The following is an 8,527-nucleotide window of genomic DNA, read 5'->3' on the forward strand; positions in this document are numbered from 1 at the left end:
CTGGTGTCTATTAGAACTTTACCTCCATCATTTTTATTTACTAACGATTTTTTTAACATTAGTTCCCCCCAGCCGGAGTTCATTGCGGGCCATCACGGCATCTTGTTTGGCACGCTATATGGAGGCTCCACACGGCACACGGCCTGGCTTCCCACCTGCTCGCCACGACGAGCGGTTCGAGAATCATTATTGATCCGATGCTGTAGTACAGCGTGCGAAGTCTCGCTAGGGCTTCCGAAAGTTTTCCTTTTTTCGATCACGATCAATAACGAGGGCTGCTAGACAGAAAAATACTCGTTTTTACATACCACAGTATGCCCCAGGCTTCGACTATCAACTTCGGCGGATATCCGGCGGATAGTTTAGGTTTTGGAAGGGAAAATTGATTTTTAATTTTGCGAACCACCTTTGCCCTGACTTCCTTCTTCGTTCTATGAGGACCACCGATAAATCCGACATTCGTTTATTGTCTTGTCGCAATCCCGTTCCATCGGAGCAGCATGCGCTGGCGATGACATCTGCGATCTGTCAATCGAAGTAGTCCTTTTTGATTGAAATTTTAAATACCAACGTTTAACGTCATTGATTACCGTTTAAATCACGGGACCTTTTTACCGCCTCCCGTAATAATTTTCCTCTACTTTTCCGTTCATACAGTCCTGAAAGCAGTCGGCGAGAGCGTGAGCAGACCCAGTCTCGGAACAAAGCGGTATTGATAATTAGCCTAGCCTAGCGGTGACTAGCGTGCCTGTCACCCCGCCGATCGCCGGTTGCCGGCCTGGTCGCGATAAGAGGACAATAGTCTGTATCCGTGGCGAAAATCGCGCCCACCCCGGGGGTTACTAGCGCTGAAATCGGTATGATGGAAAGTGCAATCGCATACTTGCTGTCTGATCTGATTTGATCATTCATCGAAGATACACACCTGTTCGGAGAGTGGTCGATTGCGAGCTAGAGGTTTTTTTTTTCTAGTATTCCGACAGACGCAGAAGAGAAACAAACTCTGTTTGATAAGGAAACCCAGCCGGGAGATACCAGCCCGCAGTGGGGCATCTATTCGGTTTGATACCATCACCGTTATTTCCGCCCAGCGGCAAAATGATAAAAGCCCGTTTTAAATCGATAAAAATCACATCGTGGTGACAGCTAATGTAAACAACCAGCAACCAGACGGCGGATGTTGTCAACATACCCTGTGCCGAATTATTTTCATGTCCTGGGGCAGTCTTGTTTATTTTTCTCCCTCTTCTGATGCCTACAAAACAGCAAGATGTAACGGGACCGTTCCTTCCGCGATCCTAGTCCGTCGACCTTTGGGACGCGCCGTCGTCTTGCGCATCAATCTTTTGTGGCGGCGGGACGGACTGGTGGCGTAATTGACCAACAATCAGCGTTATTGGCTAATGGGTATAGTAGGTCGGGTATATGATGTAGCAAGGAAATAAAAAAAGAAACAACAACAACCCTCGCTCACACAACTGCGAAGAACTGATGAAGAATGATGTCTGGTGCTTCGTGTGCGATCGGCGTTGCATCCCGTCCTCCCGAACCGGAGATAAACCCTGACCGGCGGGCAGGGACGGGAACATATTAATTCGCTTTAATTTCTTCTTGATTACGTCCCAGAGACTGTTTATCGCAGAAATAGCGCAGTCCATGGAGGGTTATTTTTACTCCGGCTTCTTATCGCCTCGATAGATGAGTGATGCGGACGCACCACGGCAGTATTGGTTATTTATTGCAGTAGAATGCAGCGGGGTATCTTATCACCCTCCGCTGGGTGGGAATTAAGCTTGTACGACTTTCCTTAGCGATAGCCGGCAAAGTTCAATGCACTTCATTAGAAGTGGAAATTTCTTTACTTTCAAGAGTGCACCCGAACGTTGTTTGCCGGAAATACCAGGACTTGTTTTTCAGACACGAAACTTCCGTAGGTGAAGTGGCTAGCATTAGTGCTAAATCCGTTGCACTTTTAAAAGTTTACAAATAGTGAGTCAAACGAAATAATCGTTATATTTAGGGGTTCTCAACCGCACCGTGAGTTGTGAAAGAAATTAAGGCGCAATACAACATCAACTTTTCAGTAATTAATTGCAAAAAAACGCGCTAAGTAATTCGTCGCACGTTTTTACGGGACGTGTGGCGTCGTGTTGCCGGTTTTTTAGCCGGGTGGCGCTAAATACCCTCCGGGAAGTCACTGTTCTGGCGTGCCATTTCATAAGCAGCCGGACATTTCGTGATCATCTGGTCGTCCGATCCGTCTGTGGTTGGTTTCCTAATTGGAACTTCAAACGAAACTCGTTAAAAATTGTTGGATCTTTTAAAAGATTCTAACCCAAAACCGGTGGCCAGAATGAGCATACTGATTAAGAACTAGGTTTAGCAGTATACTGGATCGTGTGTAGCTTCTTAACATGTTTTGCTTTATTTTTGTTAGAACTACTGTTGCAAAATGTGTGCCAACTGTCAGGGATATGTCCGTTCAATGCAGAGGGGGAACGACGCGCAAGCATAAATTTGCCCCCGTAGATGTGTGATGGGGGGAAATTAACACGTTTTGTACCTCACGTGTGTGACCGTGAAACATCCGAGGGTGTGTCATTGGTTGATAATTGAATTGAATTTCTTTCGGCGTTGCACACGGGGAAGTATGTATGTAGAACGGAAAGGAAATTGCAAACAAATCGATGGTTTATGTCGAGAGCTTTAGTATGTCGTTAGTGGGATAATTTTAAATGTCTGTCTTTCTTTAACACCACATTTCGTCCACTTCAGTTACGACCCAAGTGGTTATTAGTATCATCAGCATATGAAGCATACTTTTGTTGCTTCTGAGCCTTATTTTCGTTTTTTCCACAATTATGACAGTAACACCATGGACTTTGTTTGTCCATATACTGTGATGATAGGATTTTCCGGAATTTTCTGACGTTGGACAACCGCACGATGAAAGGAAATTGACATGACGCTGAGGGGGGAAGGTGAAAACTAAACATGTCGCCACGTCATGTACCAAATAACTCTCTTTCGCCGTTTTGGCTATCGGCAAAAACATGCAACAAGGCCCGTTGTACTGCCGCAGAGCAGTATCCGCATCGTGCGCGCAGCAGCATCAACATCCGCAGTAGCTGCAAATCAGGCATCACTCATTAGATGTCGCCAGCCTCCGACCGGCGTTGTGTCCTGTCCGCCAGTAAGGAAGAGGAGGGTCTTTTGAACTTTTTGCCCTTTGCCGAAGATGGCTAAACATGGGCGAAGATGAAGATGAGCGGGTTCTCATTAGAGAAGAAAAGGGAAAAGGGAAGGAGGCACATTATGCAGATGACCACTTCCCTCCCTCCCTCTTCTCGTCCTCCACTACACAGGTGTGCCGCGGTGTTGGGGACGAAAACTTTCCCTTTCTTCTTGCGCTTTCCCTTGTCGGCGGTATCCAATAGAGTTTGTCTCGGTTCTCGCATTATTATGACCGGCAGAACAGTCCGGTGCTAATCGGGCTTTGCCTTGTGGTGGAAGAACCCAACAGCTCGGCTAGTCTGACTCAGGCACCCATGCACCCGGTCCTCTATAGCCGCTGGAAGTGGATATCGGGGCGGTGGGCAGAGGCGCCTAGACTTAGTAACAGCGTACTTTAGATTAGCACCGAGTGGCCCGGAATAAATCATTAGCAATCATTAGCAGCCGAGGGCGGGCGTTCACTGGGCACCGCCAACCGCCGGCTGAATGTGCGCGATTGGAACCGACGGTCGGTCACGACCCCTCGGTACGGGCCCCCAAGATATTAGCTGTGGAAGGAGTCGGCCCCACGGCACGCCACGTTCGTGGGTTTCCAATTCCCAACCCAGAACCCAGTTTTTTTTTGGTTCCCTGCGGCGCTTTGTGGCAATATTGCAGCGAGAAGAATTTGTAGAATCAATTTTACTGCAGGCGATAATTTCACCATTACGAGCTATTGTCGGTGGCTGCATCCATTGGCCGCTTGGGAACTAGGCGCTCACGTTGGACACTTTGGCTGTCAAGCGTTTTTAGAACCTGATTTTAGTACAATTATTTTTGATAAAATAGGTTTATAAAACAAATGCCTAGACTAAGCATTAATAAATATACTAAGCTGCGTTAAGGATATTTTTTTCTACTATGTGGGTAATTGGAAGTGTTTCCTTCCTTCTTCTTCTTCTTGACGTAACGATAAAGATTTTTGGAACTAATTGGCTATATCTCGCATACTATTTAAATGCCGAAGGAAGAGCTAGGATTAATGTTTTCTAAGCTCTTTCTTGTGTGAAATAAACTTCTCGGATTGACAGAACCAAAAGTGGTTGTTACGCAGTTTTATTAGTGAATGTTATTGTTTGTAAAAAAAATGTTACATATCCTGCAAGATAACGGTGTTGACTACTTCAAAAGAACAATTCCAACTGCGGAAGTGTGGAAGAAGCGCAGCCGCTTTTTGTTGATTCAGCCCTCCACTCAGTGAGTTTACTGTTTTTTTTTGTCTCAGACGCAGCGTCAAATAGTCTCCAAGCGATCGAGAAAGACGATCAGGGAGACCACAGGGTTTGATGTTTGCGTTGGGTTCACATATTGTGCGAAGTGTGCGATATTGATTTTTGTTTCCCGCTTTGCGAGGGGTCGTTTCATCGCCATCCGAATAAGAGGGGCTCCATTGGAGTGGAAGATATATAGCATAAACATATGATATCAATTCACCGATGTCCAGCCGGGTGCCGGGAAAAGCGTTCGGCGTTTCTCTATCGAGCTATTTTGTGTGAAGAAGGTTGTCTGCGCAAACACGCCATGTCGCGAAGGACGATTTGACGTCCGATAGGCCCTTTGAAACGAGGGCGATTGTTGTTCGGTTTACCAAACCTTTCCGGTGGTTCCTGGTGATTGAAAATGGCTGCAGTTGGCGATAGATAAGCTACTGCCACTTCTGCCCCCGGATTGTGCTGAGTTTTGTGTGGCTAATTTATGTTCTCGATGGATGGCGCGCAAAAGTCTGCCCAAAACGGGCGAACAGACTGGAAGTGGAGGTGAGCGCTTTAAGGGCTTTAATATTGATCGGCGCAACTACCGAAACATTGTGTACCGCATTGAATCATATTTATGCGACGGGACAGAGGGATGGATGACTGCCAGGGTGCGGATAATCGCTGCCATCGCTTACGAGAACCCCACTGGAAAGGATGCCATTTCATTTGCACCTTACCGGTGATTGACGGGGCAACTATTTTCGGCATGTAACTGGTAAAAAGCGATCTGTGGTTTGCATTGTTTTTCTCGTTCCGATTGTAGTATAGGTTCAAACTGCGGCCGATGTGAATCAGCTAATTTTGCATTATCATTATCTAAGAGTTTTTTTTATTTATGTTCATCTATACTTTTGCAAGTTTTTCTTGATACATTGTATTATTGATTGTTTTTTGCTAAGAGCGGGATCATCGACATTTTAAGAAGCAGCAACTTACTTATACATCGAATTGTATTACCTGATTATAAAAATAATTATTCGAATAAAATTGTTCCATTTTACACTTTTGTAGTAGTTCACTCAGATTGAATTCGGTCAATTCTTCTGCCATGTTGTAAAGCCGTGTAGCAGTCTTTGAACTTCCTCGATAAAACGTCTAGCTAGCATAGGTTATAGGGTACTTATACTAACAATTTAAAGCTTAAAAAATCATGCATATTCCCATAAATTGCGTGTCGAAAAAGGAGAATGTTATTTTCAACACACTATTTAACTTGTATAGCCGCAACTGATAATGTGCAAAACCGAATTAAATCTCTGTAATTGTTTTCGAGAATCTTTTGCTTGGTTATACAAACGCAATTATAGAGCCAAAAAAAACATTAGCATAGAAAATAATTAAAAGTAGTTAGTCTATAATGCCCGAATTTGCCTTACTACTTTCGGAAGAAACCCATCAAAAATTAATTTTAACTATAGGGTTACGATAGTGAAGTTTGGTTTCGTGTACCAGCCGCCGACTCGGCAACTGAAGTGCGAAATGATGTATTCTATTCCGTAGTTCCTTCGTGATCGTAACGATTTTCGGGAGCATTACGATACCGCAACACCATTTTTCTATTTTTGTAGTTTTTCTCACCGCCTGCTTTGTTGACCACTTTGCACACCGCCTGCTTCGTTTGCTCCAGAAGACGTTCCCAAGTGCTTATGAATGATTTACATTTGGTAGTGGGAAATTCTTTTGCTAAGGGGGATATATTCTTCCGGTGGGTATATACATAAATCCCCTCCTTTGGTGGTCCTCCGAAAAATTTCTATGCGCCCGACAGAGGTTAATGAGCTTGGGTGAATGATTTATGTATTACACCGAAGCTCCGGATGGCATGCTTGTTTGCACATTTTCATTTGGAAGTTACCCTTTCCAAAGAACGTAGCAGTCCGTGGGACTAACGATGCTTAATTTTGGGCAAATGTTGTCGAAAGAATTGATGTTTTTTTTTCTGTAAAAGCAAACTACGTAAGTGACAAGATGATAAACAAATTTACGTCGAACTCAACTCCTAGCGTCAGCGAGAAAATAAGCCATGTAATAATAACTAAGTTAGCGTGGGCGGAAAAAGCACACAAATCAAACTGCAGGCACACAAACTCCACCCTGCTCGTTTAGACTCCCTTCTTCCCGCGGCTCCTCTGCGGGTTGCAGGAGATTAGCGCGAAAGGATACACCACGAAAACCGTACCTAGCGCTAAATTGAAAAGCTAAACTTTATGGCCCCATCCCATTTTCTCCGGCTGTACAGCCGAACGGTGGTGGTGGTTTGTGTTGGCAGTTTGGACAACGTTGACGGTCAGGCTAAAAATAGCCCGTTCGTTGCCACGTGCGAGCCGTTTCATAGGGCCAGAAGGGGTCGCAGAGGGGCGAGTTTTCCGATGAATCAGCTTTAATAATTTGATTAAAAAAAAAACAAAACAAGAACGACTAAAAATGGGAGGAAAAACCCGGCGATAGAAAAAAATTATTCGATCGCGCTGCTGGCGTGTGTTCTTTTAGAAAATGTGTGGGAAAACAAAACAAAAGCTTAATAGTCCAAGTCAGCTCTGGTGGAAAACGAACTTATAGAATAGACGAAGCACTGTAAAAGGACAATTGTCAACCTTCCATTTTGCTGATACATTTTTCCATTCACGCTTAATTTTCCTCCCGCTCTTTCGGTGACGTGGTAAACTTAATCCTCGGGTTCTCGGAAAGAGTGCGCCGCACGCAACCACATTTCCATTTCGAACCTTCTCATTCATACTTTCTTACGCGCGAGGCGAAAAAAAAGATGTAAAGAAACTTGCAGCAGGTCGACTGACGCCATGAGTCTTCGGCGAAAAGCGACGCGTGTGGAACAAATCTTTGCGCGAGGAAAATCAACTGAAAAGGCTCAGTATTGGTGGAGCAACAGCAAAACGCTGGCAGCGAAGGCACGCAACCGAACCGCCCTCCCTCCCCCCCCGAAGAGCACGAAGCCAGTGTGTGGCAAAATTCCCGACAAGCGTCATCGGAAAACAGCACTAACGATTTTTCTGTTGGTTCCGTCGAAAAGCTTTCCCGTCCAAAGGGAGCACCAAGGCTGGGCGTGAATGAAAATGAAGAGGAACAATTAGATGGAAAACCCGGCTGCCAAGTTTAGGCCGGAGCCGGGGATCGTGCGGGGGATCGTTTCGCTTTATTCGTCCTTGCCGTCGTCCTCCATCGGCTTCCCTTTCTTGTGCCTTTCTGTGGTATACCCGACAGGATTGGCGGTTGACTAATCCTCAGGCTTGGCCCGTGTCCCCTGTTGGTTCCATGGCGTTACCCACGACGTAGATCGGGTGACCTCCGGGACGTCCGGGCGCACAGAACGGACCCCGAGGGGTCACCGGAGGAGTAGTACATTCAGCACGTTTCGCAATCTTCTTCGACAGTGTACAAAACAACTCGAAACCGCAATGCGAAGCCACACAAGTCCTGGCAGGACAAACATGTATACTACGGTGTTGAGGTGGGTTTTCCTTCCTTTCTTGATGTCACACTGTGGACACCACCCCCAACGGGGCGTGATCCTCGCCGGCCCCGGGGGGAATTCCAATGAGGAATATTTCATGAATGAAAATCACCCGAAGGCGACGGTCGATGTAAGTTTAGTTTTGCTTTTTTACTTTTGCACCGTTTCGGGAACTCTACCCAGCGGTGTCGGTGATGGCAACGTGTGACACGGTGTATCCTGTCCATCCTTTTCTGCTTTTTTTTTCATCCTGCCCTTGTGGTTGCTGAGGGCGTTAGGAGAAAAGTGATTCCTTTCACGGGGAAAGCGGCACGTTACATGAATATTAAATAGCTTCACGCCGTTCGATCGAGATGAAATCGAGCGAAGCAAAGTGCACTGTGTAACGGCATGGTACGAATCGTTGGGACTCCGATTTTCATCAAATGCAAAGAGGAAAAGTTGTATGTTTTTCACTTTCGTGAGTAAATTCAATTTCTAGCGTGGATGAGAAAATTAAAATCCTTCCCAAACAGCAGGCATGCAAATG

The sequence above is a fragment of the Anopheles ziemanni genome, chromosome 2, assembly GCF_943734765.1.
Source record: "Anopheles ziemanni chromosome 2, idAnoZiCoDA_A2_x.2, whole genome shotgun sequence".
In the NCBI taxonomy this organism is placed as follows: Eukaryota; Metazoa; Arthropoda; class Insecta; order Diptera; family Culicidae; genus Anopheles; species Anopheles ziemanni.